Source organism: Ixodes scapularis, unplaced genomic scaffold (genome assembly GCF_016920785.2).
Source record: "Ixodes scapularis isolate PalLabHiFi unplaced genomic scaffold, ASM1692078v2 PGA_scaffold12__126_contigs__length_90152505, whole genome shotgun sequence".
In the NCBI taxonomy this organism is placed as follows: Eukaryota; Metazoa; Arthropoda; class Arachnida; order Ixodida; family Ixodidae; genus Ixodes; species Ixodes scapularis.
The window spans coordinates 58,961,307-58,979,701 of NW_024609838.1; positions in this window are offsets into that span (position 1 = coordinate 58,961,307).

The following is an 18,395-nucleotide window of genomic DNA, read 5'->3' on the forward strand; positions in this document are numbered from 1 at the left end:
CCAAGGCTGCTGACTGGCAGTCAGTGTCCCAAATTACGTATCTTGATGGAATTTTCAATAGGGCACGATCGATTTTGCTGGCATTTGAACAACAAGCCGTTTACGACTCCCTGTAATGCCAAATTAGAGCGCAGCTCTTGAGGAGGAATGAGTAGGGAAGGGTACTGAGGGGCAGGAGGAGGGAAGGGTATTGACGGAAGGGTAGACCCCTCCTCCCTCTCATCCTCTTTCCCTCATTCTCGAATATGCTCCGGGGGGGTCACTTGACCTCGGGGGGAGGGGTTCCCGTGGCCTCAGGGGAGGGGGTGTCACGTAACTTCGGGGGGGACGGGAGGGGGGCACGTGACCTCGGGGGGGGGGGGTGACGTGACCTTAGGGTGACCTTGGGGGGTCACGTGACCTTGGGGGGTCATGTGAACCTTGGGGGGTCACTTGACCTCGCGGTTACGCCGACAGCCACGCCGACGCCGACGACGACGACGCTCAAGCCGGATACGGGCCTTCAAGAGCTGCGCTCTAAAACAGGACTGAAGGCTTGAACAAGACTATCTTCTTCAGCTCTCAGTCATTTGACAGTACCGCCGTATCTTGTCGACACGCGATAAAGCGCGGTTCAAACAGATCCTGATTACAAAGACGGGCGCCGAAACCCGTAGTGACCTCAGCGCTCCCTCCGTACGAGCGGTGACGTAATTACGGCTTCGGGCACCCGGAGAGAAGAGTTGAAAAATGTTCAACTTTCTCCTTCCCGGGTCGTGACGTAGGTTTCCGTATTTTCTCAGCGGCCGATCAGAGCGGCGTGCTTCCCACCGCCGCCCCCCGCCCGTCTCCGACGCGAGGAAAGCTGCTCAAGCTGCAAAGAGGAATGCCGCTGCCGCGAAGAGGGCTGAAGTTGGCGCTGCGTTTGACGTACCCGATAACACCTATAGATTAATCCAGCTGGCTCAGCGGTACCCCTACGTCTACGACAGGTATTGTAGCAACCACAAGGACCAGGACAAGCGAAAGAACTCATGGGAAGACATCGCGCAGGCGACAGAGATCGCGGGCAGTAAGTACGCATTTGTTGACATCGGAGTTCTGAGGGCATGTTTTCTTCAAGCAACCTTTCGTAACTTAGCGTGCACTTCTTTGTGCTCTTGGCGCGGCGTGTTATGTAGGTTTTTTTCTTTCTTCATGTACTTTTATGAGGGATCGAAACGGCCGTGGTCATTCCGTGAAACATTTGGCAATTTACATACACGTGATAGGCATTCCAACACACACGACTCGAAGATGGCGCGTATGCTTCCTTTTATTGCTCGCTGCACACGCCAGGTCTGTATAAAACCAAGATGATGCTTGGGCAACCTGCAGCAAGCGCATACCCCACGTTCTTTGAAAATCACCGGTCTCACAGTTTTTCGTAGTGAACGGAGCCCGTGGTGTGCACACGTGTGTGCCGGAAGAAAAACTATCTGACATGGCTCAAAAATTAGAACTTCAAATAGTGTCACAATATTTCTGGGAACGAGCTCTTGCGGATAAAACTCTTGAATGCGCCTTTGACGTACATAACATTTTTTTTTATTTGCGAGCGGTACATAACATTGGCAAATTAAAAATGGCGCCGACCCTAGTTTTCAACTGTTCCAGTATTCGTTCAATTTTGGCTAGTTCTTAGGTCATATTGTCATGTGGCGAAGTCACTCGGACAACTTGAAGAAACATAAACGAAGGGTTTATCGGGCGAACTTGTGCCCTCCGAAAAGAAAGACCGGCGGGAGGCGAGTGTGGGCGGTAGCCGGCGAAGAGAATAATAATAGAAGCGGTCGGCCGGCTGCTATCTTTTTACCCGCTCATCGAACTTTCTAGAATCTTCGGATAACAACGTGCTGTTTCGAGAGCAGCGTCTCGATAAGCGAATGAACGAAAAGCGCGCACTCATGGCGCGCGCGTAAAGGAGGATAGATAACATTACGCAGCTCGCGGCTTGACACAGCAGGATGCGTGGCATAATCCCCCCCTGAAAGTAGCATCGGCCCGATGCTACACCATTAAAAAAAAAAGAATACAAATCTACGAAGGAAACAATTAGTCCTCTATCTTGCGCAGTAAGGTTTCAGGCGAACAACATGAACCACGTCGGGTCGGGAGCGGCGTCGTTGTGAACTCTGAATTCCATCGGGGACGACCTCGTAATCTAGTTCGCCAATGCGGCGGACGACCTTGTAGGGTCCGAAGTAACGCCGCAGGAGCTTCTCGCTGAGTCCCCGTCGACGAACAGGCGTCCAGACCCAGACCTGGTCTCCGGGCTTGTATTCCGTGTCGCGGCGTCGTAGATTGCAGCGCCTGGCGTCGAGTCGCTGTTGGTCCTTGATGCGGAGACGGGCAAGCTGGCGCGCCTCTTCCGCCCGTTGTAAGAACGAGTCGACATCACTGTTCAAGTCTTCGTCTTCGACGTGAGGTAACATTGTGTCGGCCGTAAACCAGCTGGAACGGAGTCGTCTGCGTAGTCTCTTGGACCGCCGTATTGTACGCGAAAGTGACGTATGGTAGGATGTCGTCCCACGTCTTGTGTTGCACATCCACATACATTGACAGCATGTCCGCGAGGGTTTTGTTGAGACGCTCCGTCAGGCCATTTGTCTGAGGGTGGTACGCTGTCGTTCTGTGGTGGCTCGTGTTGCTGTAGTGCAGAATTTGTTGCATCAGCTCAACTGTAAAAGCAGTTCCTCTGCCAGTGATGAGTACCACAGGTGCGCCATGTCGGAGAAGAATCTCGTGAACGAAAAATTGGGCTACCTCCATGGCAGTGCCACTGGGCAGGGGTTTCGTTTCTGCGAATCGGGTGAGATAGTCCGTTGCGACAACTATCCACTTGTTGCCGGATTCCGACGTAGGGAAGGGGCCAAGCAGGTCCATTCCAACTTGCTCAAACGGTTTGGAGGGTGGCTCAATCGGCTTGAGAAGGCCCGCGGGTTTCACTGGCGGCGTTTTCCGGCGTTGGCACTCTCGGCAGGTGCGGACATAATTGACAGCATCGGACGGAAGCCGTGGCCAGTAGTAGCGTGCTCGGATCCTCGCAAGAGTACGCGCTTGTCCCAGGTGTCCCGATGTTGGGTCGTCGTGACATGCCTCAAGAATTTCATTGCGTAGGTCTGAAGGGACGACCAGGAGGTACTCTGTACGTGTAGAACTGAAGTTCTTTTTAACTAGGACGCCATTATGCAGAAAAAACGTCGATAGACCACGTGTGAATGGTCTACGAACTTCGGTGCCTCGGCCTTGCAGATAGTCGATAAGGTCGCGCAGTTCCGGGTCAGCACGTTACTGTACGGCGAAGTCAGCTGCGGTGAGTGTGCCGAGAAAATCCTCGTCATTGTCTATCTCTGTTGCTGCAGAGCCCACCGGCGCGCGCGAAAGACAGTCGGCGTCGGAGTGCTTTCGTCCGGATTTATACGCCACGGTAATATCAAATTCTTGAAGCCGGAGGCTCCACCTCGCGAGACGGCCGGCAGGATCTTTCAAGCCAGCGAGCCAGCAAAGAGCGTGATGGTCGGTTACTACCCTAAAGGGTCTGCCGTAGATGTAGGGGCGAAACTTCGAAGTTGCCCACACAATGGCGAGGCATTCCTTTTCCGTTGTCGAGTAGTTTCCTTCTGCCTTTGTTAAGGAACGGCTTGCGTACGCGATAACTCCTTCACGGTTGCCCTGTTTCTGGACCAGCACGGCGCCCAAGCCGACATTGCTTGCATCTGTGTGTATTTCAGTATCGGCGGTTTCGTCGAAGTGCGCAAGCACGGGTGGACACTGAAGGCGTCGTTGAAGCTCTCGGAACCCAGCTTCTTGTTCTTGGCCCCACGTGAAATGTACGGCATCCTTCGTCAACCGCGTGAGAGGTTCTGCAATGCATGAGAAGCCTTCGACGAATCTCCGGTAGTAAGCACATAATCCAAGGAATCGGCGCACGGCTTTCTTGTCGGTGGGCTGCGGAAATTCGGCGACAGCAGCAGTCTTTTCCGGGTCTGGTAGAACACCGTCACTGTTCACGATATAGCCCAGGAACTTTAGCTCCTCGTAGGCGAAGCGGCATTTTTCCGACTTGATGGTCAACCCTGAAGATTTAATCGCCTGGAGTACCGTCTCAAGCCTTTGGAGGTGTTCCTCGAAGGTCGGGGCAAACACCACGACGTCATCCAGGTAGACGAGACACATCTGCCATTTGAGGTCTGCGAGCACGGTATCCATGACGCGTTGGAATGTTGCCGGTGCGGAGCATAACCCAAACGGCATGACCTTGAACTCGTAGAGCCCGTCTGGGGTGACGAAGGCGGTCTTCTCTCTATCTCTCTCGTCAACCTCAATTTGCCAATAACCGGACTTCAGGTCCATGGACGAAAACTACTTTGCGTGACAAAGGCGGTCCAGGGTGTCGTCGATCCGCGGGAGAGGGTAAACGTCTTTCTTTGTGACCTTGTTGAGTCGGCGATAGTCGACACAGAATCTTAGTGTGCCGTCCTTCTTCTTCACGAGCACCACCGGCGATGCCCAAGGGCTTTTGGACGGTTGTATAATGTTATCGTCCAGCATTTCCTTTACTTGCTGTCGAATTGCGCTACGTTCTTTCGGTGATACTCGGTATGGCGACTGACGCGTAGGCCGCGTTCCCTCTTCCGTAACAATGCGGTGTTTTGCAATGGGGGTCTGCCGAATCTTTGACGAGGAAGAGAAACAGTCTCGGTAGCGAATCAGCAAGCGTCGTAGCTCGTCTTGCTGTCGTTTGAGAAGGGTCGTGTTGATGTCGAAAGAGGTGCCTGTATTCTCGGGACTTGGGACTTTCGGTGTCGAAGCCACGATATTGAGAGCACTGCTGGTTCCGGTAATGCCCTCGAGAAAAGCCAGTGCTGTGCCCGTGTTGAGGTGCTGAAACTCCGGGCTGAAGTTACTGAGTAGGACGTGTGCCTGTCCTTTGTGAAGCTGGACGACGCCTCTGGCAACGGATATCCCTCTGTCAAGGAACAGACTTCGGTTGCCTTCTGCAACTCCCTCGACATCATCGGACGAGTCGGTTCCAACCGCGATTAGCCGACTGGAATACGGCGGCAGGGTTACGTGCTCTTCGAGAAGCCTGAGTGTGGAGCGGTATTCACATTTCGTGTCCGACGGTAGGGCATGGTCCGTGGAAAAGCTGACAGACTTGGATGGTAGGTCAATTATGGCGCCGTAATCGGTCAAGAAGTGCATTCCTAGTATGAGATTTCGGGAGCACTGTTCTAGGATGACGAACGTCGTGAGGTACGTATGTCCGCGCATTGAAACCCTTGACGTACACCTTCCGCTCGGCGAAACTAGGTGGCCTCCGGCTGTGCGAATGAGTGGACCGTTTCATTCTGTCGTAACCTTCTTCAACTGAGTCGCGAGACGTCGGCTGATGACAGAATAATCGGCGCCTGTGTCGACGAGGGCGGTTACGTCGTGTCCATCGATCGATACTTGTAAGTCGGCCGTGAAGGTTGTCATCTTGCGATGTCGTCGGCCCGTCGCGTCGTAGCTGCGTCGGGACGTCCGGTCACGGCTGCGTCGTTGCGTCGTCGGAGGGTCTTCGGTTCTTCGACATTCAGCAGCCCCACCTCCAGAGGTTGCTGTCTTCAGTTTCCCCTGCGGGGGCTTGGCGACCTCCCTCGCTCCGTTTCGGCGTACGGACGACGGTTTGGTGAGGCAGATGGGCGTGGCGAGGTCGATCGGGAGAGGCGCGTGGGTGTGCGTTCAGACCGGGCCAAATAGTCCTCGATGTCTCGGGGTCTCTGACCAGGCTGTGGTCGAGGAGCATCGGCGGGAAAGCCACGTAGGCCTAGCTGTATGTACGGGCAGCGGCGGTAAACGTGTCCGGCTTCGCCACAGTGATAGCAGAGTGGGCGGCGATCAACAGTTCTCCAGACGTCTGTTTTCCTTGGTCCAGGGTGTTGTACGACGGCGGGGTGGTGATTGGCTTGCGGTGGGCGACGAAATGCAGGCGTGAATGGCTCTCGACGAGGGCTGGGCGGGCTTCTCGGATCAGGGGTGTAGGTTGCAACATTCGGCTGTGAGTGCGATACCGGCGGCGTCGACGTACCCATTGCCTGCTGCACTTCTTCCCGGATCATATCGGTGAGGGAAGACACTTGAGGTTGGGGCACTTGCGGAAGAAGTTTTTGTAGCTCCTCGCGTACCACCTCCCGTATGGTATCCCGCAAGGCTGCAGGGCTGATGGTGCTCACGTTGGTGTAGTTCGTCGCCAGTACTTGTGTAGGACGTCCGTACTGCCTTGCATGCGTGTCAAGGGTTTTCTCCATCGTGCTGGCTTCGGCGACAAAATTTGCGACGGTGGTTGGGGGGCTCCGGACCAATCCCGCGAACAGGTTTTCTTTTACGCCCTTCATTAAATATCGTAATTTCTTGTCCTCGGGCATGTTGGGGTCGGCACGTTGAAACAATCGGGTCATCTCCTCAACGAAGACGATCACACGCTCATTGGGGTGTTGCACGCGCACTTGAAGGAGTAGCTCTGCCTGTTCTTTCCGCAGAACCGTGGTGAATGCTTGAAGAAACTGGGACTTGAAGGCTTCCCACGTCGCAAAGGAGCTCTCGCGGTTTTCAAGCCACGTGCGCGCCGCCTCTTCAAGGAAAAAGAAGACATTCCGCAACTTGGCCTCGTTATCCCACCTGTTGAACTGGGCGACACGTTCAAATGTTTCCAGCCAGTCCTCGGGATCTTCACATGGCGACCCGCGGAAGAGTGGAGGCTCCCTCGGCTGCTGTAGCACAATTGGCGCTGGGGTTGCGGGTGCCTGCATGATGCTGTCCGCCAACTTGCCCCGCGTTCTCGTTGGATCCGGGAGGCGTCCGAACTCCGGGACCAGGCCCTGCTTCCGGCGGCTACTCCGGTGCACCGGGTTGATATCGATAGAAGGGGTGCGCTTTGGGCTAGAGTCGCGGCTTCCAGGAGGGGTGCGGTACATGGAAGGTGCCTATACCCCGCACCTCCACCAGTTGTCACGTGGCGAAGTCACTCGGACAACTTGAAGAAACATAAACGAAGGGTTTATTGGGCGAACTTGTGCCCTCCGAAAAGAAAGACCGGCGGGAGGCGAGTGTGGGCGGTAGCCGGCGAAGAGAATAATAATAGAAGCGGTCGGCCGGCTGCTATCTTTTTACCCGCTCATCGAACTTTCTAGAATCTTCGGATAACAACGTGCTGTTTCGAGAGCAGCGTCTCGATAAGCGAATGAACGAAAAGCGCGCACTCATGGCGCGCGCGTAAAGGAGGATAGATAACATTACGCAGCTCGCGGCTTGACACTGCACGATGCGTGGCAATATGCAGCCCAGGAGGCATCTGTGATTCCCTTATGGCACCTGTGTTGTGTGTAGCATTCTGAAGCCTTAGTTTGCGCACACTGTAAGCCTAATGAGCGTACTACGCTATTTGACTTCAAAAATTCATCCCTGCTCCTTAGCACATTTTAGTACAAGTTTATGATGCTTGTGAGACCTGTCCCACAAAGCTATCTACATTTTTTCAGCCTCCTTGTGCAAATTAAGGTGGGAGTATATCCGTGACCAGTACATAAGGGAGGAAGCGAAAGTGGCACCTTCAGAGCGCAGTAGATGTGGCACCTCCGAGGAATTCAAGCCGAAGGGGGCCTATTTTCAAAGCTGCCGTTTCCTGACTGGCAAGTCTATTGTCTCACGAAGGTACGCTGGTAATGTTCTTAATCTTTCTCATATTCTTAATCTTTCTCTACCTCGTGTACATCTGTCTCATTTAGTAAGTGGCTACATCATTCTTTTTGTTGTTTCACTTGGACTTTAGAGTGCTACACCATCTCAAAGCCAGTTTCTTTTTCCAGTTTCAGGCACGACCCTTGGTCGAGGGATGAAGAGTGCAGAGACTGATTTAATATCCTTACCTGCGGAATCATCTCATGCATCCCCACACTTTCCTTGCCCAGACTGGCTGGTGGGAGCCAGATCAAGCCAGCTGATGATCAGCAGAGCCTGACCGCTAGAGAGCGCGTCGCCCGTTTGGTGGATTGGAGTCGCACATAACAATAAAGATCCCGCTTTTTTTTGCTCAACTAAATTAGTGGCAGCGAATCTCGCAGCACAGACCTTTAAAGTTAAAATTGTGATTATTGTTCGCCGGACATAAAAACCGGAACTCCATTTTGATGCGCCAGGTGCTTGCAGTTGCGAACCAACAGGCATGCAGGTGCTGGCTCAAACCTGGCGTACAGCGGTCCTGGACGAAGTTCGGAAAAGGGACCTGCACATGACAGCAGTCATCATAGGCTGCCTGTAACTGCATGGAAAGAAGCCATTTCAATACTAACTGTATCGTCTAGTTTCGATAGGCTTTCATAAGTAGAAAACATCTACCAGTTTGGCAAACTGTTAAACGAACTCCCAGCATGGCGGGGCCAAACCCGATCCGACCAATCACAGCGCCGGAGGGCGGGGCCAAACCCAATCCAACCAATCGCAGCGCAGTAGGGCGGGACCTTTTCCCTCTCTTTCATCCTAGTGACCAGTGCCAGGCAGTGGGCATCGATGACCCCACGCACAGGGCATTAGCCACTGACCATCTGAGCTCAGCGACGTCCCGCACTCGAGTCACGTGCTCGGTATAGGTGTGAAGTGACGTGCGCGTCGCGCGTCAGGCGCGTGCCACTTACCATGACCGCAGACCTCAAATCTCAAACCACAAGCTTGTGGTTGACCAGGTGTTGACAGCTACGGTCATCATCTAATAACAACCACCTCAGACCTCAAACCACAAGGTGTTGACAGCTACGGTCATCATCTAATAACAACCACCTCAGACCTCAAACCACAAGGTGTTGACAGCTACGGTCATCATCTAATAACAACCACCTCAGACCTCAAACCACAAGGTGTTGACAGCTGTCTGATAACAACCACGTGATGCCACAGGGTTCGAGCTGCGTCCGACAGAGGGTGCTCACGTGATGTCACACAGGGTTTCTGCTGCATCCGAAAGAGGGCGCTGCGCTTCGGTCACATGACGGTCACGTGTTTTAAATTTGAATTGCCCCTTTTTATTCGATAAAAAGGCTCCGGGAATCGAACTCGCTACTTCGTGCACAGAAGCCCGACACTCTACCCCCAGAGCTATGCTTTCGAGACCTCTTAAGTCGTTTTAGTTATTCGTGTGTGTGTCTGTGCAATTCAGATCACGTGATGTCCTGCCACTTGGCTTTTGTAATGCGGTTAGAAAACAGGATGGCGTCATTGCCGCAGGTCATGTGACCATGGTCGTGTGACATCGCTCGTCTTCCCATCACGTGATTTCGCGCGCGCGCGATTCAAACGATGCTCGCGAACTCGTAGCGTCCTGGCGCCCCCTTAGCTGTTGCAAATAGGGTTTTCGACCCCCTGAATTTCGGCGTCATGTGACGGTCCCAAAAAGCAGCAGCTGGGTCCCCCTAAATTGGGGTGAATGTAAAATTTTGAAGCTCGCGGACTGTGATTGATGTTGATCTTGCGTAAAGCTTTAGGCGGCCCTGTTAAAATTTGGGGTAAGCTCGTAAAACTTTGCAAAGACCCAGCGAATTTCGGGAATAGGCGCCATCTAGTGTTCAAATCGTGAAGTGGTCCTCGTCAAAATTGGGTGCCATCTGGTGGTAAAAGCTTCGACCCGCTATAAATTTTGGGCGTCATGTGAAGGTCCCAGTTAGCACCAGCTGGGTGCCGCTAAATTGGGGGTGATATAACGCTCTCCAACCGTGCTAAGCTGAGAAACAGCGTAAAGTTTTGAGTGGCATTGCTATATTTGGGGGGCTGGCCCCAGCGCGTAAAACTCTGAAGTGGCCCTGATGAAATTTCGGGCCCAGCGCGTAAAACTTGGCACAGTTCAAGCCAATTGTGGTGTATCCGACACCTAGCGTTAAAACTTTGAACTGGTCGAAGATTATTTTAAACTTCAATGAGATGAAGATAGCATTTCCTCTTCTCGATTTTGCGCGAACACAGTTGAAACATGGGATTTAGGCGTATGAGTTGTCACCTCCGTTCATAGATGGTGCGCGTTTTTATTGCTAAGCGTCTTTGTTGTTAATGCGTGAGTGACATCTGGCGGCGTGGGTGTGACCTTGCGACATCTTTTGCTGAAAAGTTAAATTGCTCGTGTCGCTAAGGCGTGCTCATCCATAATTTCGCGCGCGCGCAATTCAAGTTCGGGCTTTGTGAGTTGCCGATTCCGTTTGTAGATGGCGCGCACCTGAATCCCGTGGCTGGCGTGAACTTTTACCATTATCACGAGAAATGTCTCCCTAATTTTAGCGCCAGCTTTGTAGATGGCGTCAACTCTATCGCGCGCGCGACATCTCTCGCTAATTTTATCGTCATCTGCAGCTGCTGAACGGAGCAGTGTGGAAAAATGGAACGGAGTGTGGCCGCATCCATACGCTAAAAATGAGACAGATATGGTGTTTCATTTTTTTATTCTCATACGCTCTAAAGACATCCACACTTCTAAATACAGATACGGCGCTTAATTGTTTTTACACTCTACGCAACAAAGACGTGATTGAAAACGCTTTACACAAAAATGTACAGCACAAGCAGTTTCAAGACACATCCGAGGCAAAAACGTTGTGAAATGACATCTCATGAGCAACGTGCGATACAATCCTCGCATCGCAGATAACTCATTGACGATATCGCTCACAAATATTTTACAATAAAAGGGACCACGAAACAAAAAAAAAAATGGATCCTCTACATCTCGTAGACGAAGCAATGAAACACCTCTTACCTATTTCTTGTGAGAAACGAGGCGAATTGGCAGGTTCCCACCCGTCTTTCTTTTTTTTTTTTTCTAGCAAAACAGCTTCGTTGGTTTCAGGCTCCAAACCCTCAAACGTCGAGCACATCCACTTAGGAACGGCTTGGGCTGCAAGATCCACAATAGTTTCTCTGTCTATCTCGACACTGGAGGGGTGCATACATAACGTAGCTACTGTTAAAAGAAAAATGTGAGATAGCTTTGACTTTTTCTTCTGAGTCTACAACAACTAAGAAAACCAAAATGGTACGGCTCTTCAGCTCGAACACATTTTCGGTTTAATTTGTATATGACGCGGTTCCGTCTAGCAGAATCCGACCTTGGAAAAACCCCGTCCGGTCGCTCGTCACGATAAATGCTCAGACGCGTCGCAACAGTGCGGTTTATAGCGACGCCCGAACGTGTACCTAAATCACAATCTTTACCCAATGAAGGATAACCGATAAAAAGAAAAAGCGGATGCTCCCCAAGCTCGGAGCTGACCGCGCGATATAACCTAACAGGAACAAGTATAGACATGTTTGGACGTGACTCGAGAGCTCGGAATGTGATTTTTTTTTTATATACAAATTGAATACGTTGTGTTGACAATCCGCTCGTTCGCTTTTGTGTTTCAGTCTCGTGTTTTTATTTGTTTTTTTATATATAGTGACGCAGGTGTTGATTCACGGCGAGTCGTTATTTCGCAATCCACTTGGTATAAATGTCGAGGGTTCATCCGCGCTTGTCTCTGCTTCATTGCTCTCTATCCGCGGAAAAAGGAGGTAATGCGAGAAAAAGGCCTCACAGGTCCGCCGTGTACTAACGTGATTATTCTGTAGACCTGTCATCTCACCTCGAGCCATCGGCGCCGCCCTCTCCGCGGTCAATCCAAAATGGACGGGACCCTGAACAAGCTGTCTTCACTGCGAGCGTCGTCATCCTCGGTCTTCGTAAGCATGACCACCATTCCGTGTAATGTTAAGATACCCGTGCTGGATGTGAGGCGAATGGACACCTGTTACGGACCATCAGTTTTTCTTACTCTCCAACTTGAGAACGACGTCGTAAAAATATTTTTACCGAAAGGATTCGCCGAGCTCAACGAGGAAGACATCCAGAAGATGAAGGCAGTGACCGGACTATTAATGGAAAAAATCATCGGTGACGAGCGGTCGCCCGTTGTTACCTTCTCAGGCTCTGACTAAAAACTTGTGAGTCACGCGGAATAATTAAAAAAAAATTTGTAACCTCCACGTGTGCGATGCGCGAGAGCGGCAGCGGTACTCCAGCCCGGAGTCGTTACAAGTTCATCTGGCCCAGGTGCACAATATCCCGCCGCAAGATCGCCTTCCCTTCATCAACTCGCTGTGCGCCTTTCGAAACTTTACCGCGCGTTATGATATGCATTTGCGCGAGCGCGACGACGAGTCTCATGATGTGTCCACGCTTTTTCGCCTTCAGTCCGACGCAATGGCCAATGTTTTTAGGCATTATGAAATGCCATTGCGTTTTTTCATCACAGTAATCGTGGAAATGACTCGTCTCACTGGCGACGACGAATTCGAATTCAGCGTGCACTACTTTCATTGCTTAGTCCACACGGTCTGGGCCGAAGGTAGCATTCGCGATGCTCTACAGACTGCATGCGCCGAGATCTCCGCTCGCCTCGAACAGTATCAAGAACGAGGATCTGGGCTTGTCGTCGTCGCCATTCAGACCTGCACCATCACCGTTGGACGTTTCATTCCGCCCATGGTAGGTTGTGCGAGCTTCGTGCTGCCCGGTGAACTCCCAAGCGCAAAGTGCCCAGTGAATGTGACCGAGCAACTCACTGACTCGGAAAGAAACATGTGCTTTGTGTTTTCTGTGCTCGCCGGTCTCCATCCCGTACCCTATAAACGATCGCGAGCTTCTTGCTACCGAGAGCATATGACCAAGAATTGGTTCCCCACCAGGTATCCCGTGACGTTTCCGTAAGACGGGCAGGCATTCGAGAGGGAAAACTCCGTGTCCGTGAACATGTACGGTTACAATCGAGAACAAAGGTTCGTCTACCCGCTCAAAGTCAACGATAGCGAGCGGGAGAAGCACGTGGATTTGCTCCTAATAGACGATCACTTTAATCTAATCACCAACTTTGCCGGACTGTTCGTGAGCAAGCACACTCACCGCTTTCGCTGTAAAACGTGTGTGATGGGCTTTCGCTTTCACACTGCGCTGGGGAGTCATTTATCGCTGTGTAAAGAAAAGAAGGCAGTCCGAACAGTGTGTCCTGCAAAGGGGGACGCACTGTATTTCCGGAGCCAGCACACGATGGAACCTTTCCCCTACTTTTGCGTCTACGATTTCGAGGCCATTCTGGAAGCGGAAAACATGGGTCAGGCTTACGAGAAGCACGTCCCCAGTTCATTTTGCATACTCGTAATCCGATCCACGGACTCGCGCATCGTCGAGCAGCTTTTGTACCGGAGTGAGGACAGCGTGGAAAAAATTCATTTCCATCCTTAATCAATTGTCAAAGCTCATTGGCGAATGGATTCGAAGCGAGGAAGTGACAATGGTGAGTGTGGACGAAGAGGCTCACGCGTCGGCCTCTCACTGCATGATTTGTGGCGAATCGTTTGGAAATCGAAAGAGAAAAGTCAGAGATCGCGACCACTTCAGCGGATCGTACAGGCAGTCGTTGTGTCGGGGATGCAAATTAAATTTGAGAGTAAACAAGAAAGTCATTCGTATGACCTGGTCTTTATCCTAGAAACTCGACTTATTCGAGTCTAAATATAGTAAAGTGCTCGCCACTAGCTGCCAGCAATTTAAGCGACTCGACGTGGGTAACCTGCGGTTTCTCGACAGTCTGGCATTTCTCCCCGCCAGCTTGGACGCGCTGGTTCAGGACCTCCGTTCCAAGGGACTAGAAAACCTGTGCTGCCTAAAGCAGGTTTTTCCGCAGCACGTTGAGCTTCTGGCGCAGAAAAACGTATTTCCCTACGACTACGTGACCAGTTTCGAGGCTTACCGGGAGCCCGAGCTACCGCCGCGCGAGTCGTTTCACAACAAGCTTAACGACAGTCAAATTTCAGGGGAGGGCTACCGTCACGCCCAAACCGTTCTTTGAAACATTTAGTTTCAAAAGCCTAGGAGAATACATTGACTGCTACCTGCATTTCGACTGCCTACTTCTCGCCGACGTGTTCCAAAATTTCAGGAAATGGACTTTAGACACGTACGAGCTCGATCCGCTTCACTATGTTTCCCTTCCCGCGCTCAGTCTCGCCTGCGCACTTAAACAAACTGGGGTGAAACTGGAGCTGGTCGACGACGTGGATGCGTATCTCTTCATCGAAGCGGGTCTGCGAGGAGGAATCGTTCAATGTGCCATTCGCAACACGAGGGCTAACGTGCCAAGAACCGCATGTTTCAACCCGAACACGGCGGTTTCTCAAATTTTAGACCTCGACGTGAACGGTCTTAACGCTTCCACCATGGGACAATCCCTTCCATGCGCCTATTTTCGCTGGCTAGGCCGCGAGGAAATCGACGCTCTCCACTTCCAGCAGGTTCCCGACGACGTGCCCGAGGGTTACATTTTAGAGGTGGACCTTGACTACCCTCGGGAACTATACGATTCGCACGCGGACTTTCCCCTGGCTCCCGAGACACGAGAAGTCCCGCTCGAATGGCTCTCACCCTATCAAAAAGCGCTCGTCGAAAAATTTCACCTACCCCAGCGAGAGTCTGAGCGAAAGTTGCTTCTCACCTTTTACCCTAAACGCAATTACATTATCCACTACAGAAATCTCAAGCTGTATCTGGAGTTAAGCTTAAAACTAAAGGTCATTCATCGCGTTTTGAAGTTTTCGCAGAGGGCATTCCTTAAAGATTTCATCGACTTTAACCACAACCTCCGAAAACAGGCGACAAATGCTTTTCAAAAGAACTTATCTATGCTCGTTATGAATTCACTTTATGGAAAAACAATCGAAAACCCACGCCAGTACAGCAACCTTGTCATTAGCGTGAGCGAGGACTAAGTGCAGAAAAACCTGCAGACAGTTTGCGGCAATTAGCCCGACCGTGGTGATCTTTCAGTTTTCTCAGAGAACCCTACACTTGAACAAACCCGTGTACGCGGGCTTCTCTATCCTAGAGATGTCCAAACTGGTCATGTACGAATTTTTCTACAAGCAGGTCAGGCGCGTTTTCCCCGACGCTCGCGCAGCGTACAGCGACACGGACTCGTTCATCCTCCAAATCACCGACCGGATATAGACTCGAAGCTCGCGACCCTTGCCGAAACTCACCTGGATACTTCTGGCTACCCAGCCGATCACCCCTTGTTCTCTCCCGCAAGCAAAATGAAACTAGGAGTGTTAAAAAACGAGCTCCCAAAATATCACATTCATGGATTTGTTTGTTTAAAACCCAAACTCTATTTAATGGAACTAGCCTCCCGAGAGCACTACGTGAGGTCGAAAAAAGTGAAAAGGTGCGAGTCCCATAAGGTAACCTACGAGCTGTACGTTCAAACTCTCGAGCAACAAACTCTGCACAAGATCACGCAGCGGACTATCGCTCGTAAGTTGTGCGAGAAAAAGAATGTTGTCGTGGAGAAGATAGGACTCAACGCGTTTGACAACAAGCGCTTCATCGACTCTGACGGCGTTTCAACTCTTCCTTTCGGGCATTGGAGCCTCTCGTGAAGTGTTTTTTTTTTTTTCATTTCAAGCTGATGTATTTGTGTGTGCGTGTGTGTACATAGGGTATTGTAAAGAGCCATTTCTATGTAGCGCGAGGTTTTTTTTTGTGTTTGATATTTGTATCAAGAGCTGTCGCGCGCCATCTCGGTTTCTCCATGTCTTGAGAATATCTTAGCCGTTCCTAACAGGATGTACTCCAAGTTTGAGGGTTTGGAGCCTGAAACCAACGAAGCTGTTATGCTACAAGAAAATGACGGGTGGAAACCTGCGAATTCGCCTCGTTTCTCACAAGAAATAGGTAAGACGTGTTTCATTGCTTCGTCTACGAGATGTAGAGGATCCATTTTTTTGTTTTGTTTCGTGGTCCCTTTTTTTGTAAAATATTTGTGAGCGATATCGTTAAGGAGTTATCTGCGATGCGAGGATTATACCGCGCGTTGCTCCTGAGATGTCATTTCAAAACTTTTTTTGCCTCGGATGTGTCTCGAAACTGCTTCTGCTGTACATTTTTCTGTACAGCGCTTCCAGCCACGTCTTTGTTGCGTAGAGTAAAAAAAAAAAATTAAGTGCCGTATCTGTATTTAGACGTGTGGATGTCTCTAGAGCTGATGAGAATAAAAAAATGAAACACCATATCTGTCTAATTTTTAGCGTATGGATGCGGCCACGCTCCGTTCCATTTTCCCACACTGCTCCGTTAAGCAGCTGCAGATGACGATAAAATTAGCGAGAGATGTCGCGCGCGCGATATAGTTGACGCCATCTACCAAGCTGGTGCTAAAATAAGGGAGACATTTCGCGCGATAATGATAAAAGTTCACGCCAGCCAAGGGATTCAGGTGCGCGCCATCTACAAACGGAATCGGCAACTCACAAAGCCCGGACTTGAATTGCGCGCGCGCGAAAGTACGGATGAGCACGCCTTAGCAACACGAGCAATTTAACTTTTCAGCAAAAGATGTCACAAGGTCACACCCACGCCGCCAGATGTCACTCACGCACTAACAACAAAGACGCTTAGCAATAAAAACGCGCACCATCTATGAACGGAGGTGACAACTCATACGCCTAAATCCCAGATTTAAACTGTGTTCGCGCAAAATCGAGAAGAGGAAATGCTATCTTCATCTCATTGAAGTTTAAAATAATCTTCGACCAGTTCAAAGTTTTAACGCTAGGTGTCGGATACACCACAATTGGCTTGGACTGTGCCAAGTTTTACGCGCTGGGCCCGAAATTTCATCAGGGCCACTTCAGAGTTTTACGCGCTGGGGCCAGCACCGCCAAATATGGCAATGCCACTTCAAAACTTTACGCTGTTTCTCAGCTTAGCACGGTTGGAGAGCGTTATATCACCCCCAAATTAGCGGCACCCAGCTGGTGCTAACTGGGACCTTCACATGACGTCCAAAATTTATAGCGGGTCGAAGCTTTTACCACCAGATGGCACCCAATTTTGACGAGGACCACCTCACAATTTGAACACCAGATGGCGCCTATTCCCGAAATTCGCTGGGTCTTTGCAAAGTTTTACGAGCTTGCCCCAAATTTTAACAGGGCCACTTTAAAGCTTTACGCAAGATCAACATCAATCACGGCCCGCGAGCTTCAAAATTTTACATTCACCCCAATTTAGCGGGACCCAGCTGCTGCTATTTGGGACCGTCACACGACGCCGAAATTCAGCTGGTCGAAGACGGCATTTGCAACAGCTAAGGGGGCGCCAGGAGGCTACGAGTTCGCGAGCATCGTTTGAATCGCGCGCGCGCGAAATCACGTGATAGGAAGACGAGCAATGTCACACGACCATGGTCACATGACCTGCGGCAATGACGCATCCTTTTTTTTAACCGTATTACAAAAGCCAAGTAGCGCGCGGGACACCACGTGATCTGAATTGCACACACACACGAACAACTAAGACTACTTAAGCGGTCTCGGAAGCAATGTGCTCGTAGCTCAGGGGGTAGAGTGTCGGGATGCTGTTCACGAAGTAGCGAGTTCGATTTCCAGTCGGCCGCGGAGCCTTCTTTATGGAATAAAAGGGGCATTAACCGCGCAGCGATTCAAATTCAAAACACGTGACCGTCATGTGATCGGAGCGGAGCGCCCTCTTTCGGATGCAGCACAAACCCTGTGTGACATCACGTGAGCGCCCCCTGTCGGACGCAGCTCGAATCCTGTGACATCACACGTGAGACGCGGTGCAATTCAAGTCCTATAGCGCCCTCTGTCGAATGAAGCTCGGACCCTGTGACATCACGTGGTTGTTATCAGATGATGACCGCGGCTGTCAACACCTGGTCAAACACGCTTGTGGTTCGAGGTCTGAGGTGGTTGTTATCAGATGATGACCGTAGCTGTCAACAGCTGGTCAACCACAAGCTTGTGGTTTGAGGTTTGAGGTCTGCGGTCATGGTAAGTGGCACGCGCCTGACACGCGACGCGGACGTGACTTCACACCTATACCGAGCACCTGACTCGCGGCCCCGCCCTGTGGGTGGGGCCATCGATGCCCACTGCCTGGCATTGGTCACAGGGATGGGGGAGAGGGAAAGGGCCCCGCCCTGCTGTGATTGGTTGGATTGGGTTTCGCCCCGCCCTCCTGCTCCAACATCACAATAGAGGCTCCCTGCCTCGGCCTCGGGCACTTGCGCTGGAGCCTGGAAGCGGCTTCTCGGTGCAGGCCAGGGTGGATAAAGGCCGTGGTAAAAAGCGGGAAAATTATAAAGTCCAAGTGGGAACGATTGAAGTCATGGCGTTTTTTTCATTTTTCGGACCTCGAGAAAATGGTGCACGTTACAATCGAGGGCGCGTTATATCCGAGTAAACTTGTCCCATCACCCACATAAAGCATGGTGCAGCAGTTATTAACGTTTTTATCTCAA